The following is a 1,243-nucleotide window of genomic DNA, read 5'->3' on the forward strand; positions in this document are numbered from 1 at the left end:
AAAAAAAAAAAAAGACTCTGTCTCAGAAAAAAAAAATTAAAAATTAGCTAGGAGCAATTGCTCTCACCTGTAGTCACAGTTACTTGGGAGGCTATGGCAAAAGGATCGCTTGTGCCCAGGAGTTCAAGCTGCAGTGAGCTATGATCACATCACCACAATTCACTCTGGGCAACAGAGCAAGATTCTAGCTCTTAAAAAGGAAGAAAAAAAATGCAGACTAGAAATTCCTTTAAAACTACAAAATTCTATAAAGAGGTGGCCAAAACATAGACTACATTTTGTAAATATTTTATAAAATTTTGTAAGGAATATTTTGTAAATAAAGGTACATTCAGCTAGAATTTACCATTTTCCCTACGCATGGCAACTTTATGAGTGACCTTTGGGATATGCTGTAGTACTATATTCTTATTCACAAGGTCTGGCACAGACCTTTGTAGTAGGTGCCCAAAATACATTTATTGAACAAGTATCTCTAAGTACACACCAGGGCTTGAAAGGATACTTTTAGGGTTCATATTTCAGAACCCATTAATTATTGATGAAGTTATTATCGTGAAGTTCTGCCAGAAATTAAATTTATCCTGGGCAAGTTCCAATATAAATCCATGTACTACATTTTAGACTCAGGTAGATCATGTTTTCACGGCATTCCAGTGTAATGTTAAAGATATAAAGCACTATAGTATTAAACCTACAATGAGTAATCAAGAAACAAATGTAATCTGAATGAAGCATTTCCCACATATGAGAGAAGTGAATTACATTAAAGTTACAGAATTAAAGTATATGAAAACAAAGTCGAACCTTGAACTTAGCTTTAAAAGGAAATGTCTTTGTATAGAGTACCTTTTAACACAAATAATATTCATATACTCTTCCCAGCCATATTTGTTCATCCTCTATACATGCATTCCACTTCATATAATCCTTTTAGCTCTTATTTCATTGTACTAGAAATATCTGTTTACATGACTCTATCTCTAATAGACTCAGGCTCTTTGAAGGTAAACCACCATTCACTTTTGTATCTCAGTGCTTAACAGCAAATAGATTCCGAAAGGTTTGTTTAAAGATGGAAGTAGGCTTGGTGCCTATAGCTCAGCGGCTAGGATGCCAGCCACTTACACTGGAGCTGGCTGGTTCAAATCCACCTGGGCCTGCCAAACAACAATGATAACAACAACCTAAAAATAGCTAGGCGTTGTGGCGGGCACCTGTAGTCCCAGCTACTTGGGAGGCT

The 1,243-nt window shown here is 36.0% G+C and overlaps 1 protein-coding gene across 3 annotated transcripts in view; it reads right to left on the bottom strand.

Moving 5' to 3' along the window:
* The window catches only part of RBBP8 (RB binding protein 8, endonuclease), a 110,981-nt gene that overhangs the window by 104,859 nt on the left and 4,879 nt on the right, over positions 1 to 1,243 (bottom strand). The gene's annotated exons all lie outside the window — the stretch shown is intronic.

This window comes from Otolemur garnettii, unplaced genomic scaffold (assembly GCF_000181295.1).
Source record: "Otolemur garnettii isolate 467f Iridium unplaced genomic scaffold, OtoGar3 scaffold00012, whole genome shotgun sequence".
NCBI lineage: Eukaryota > Metazoa > Chordata > Mammalia > Primates > Galagidae > Otolemur > Otolemur garnettii.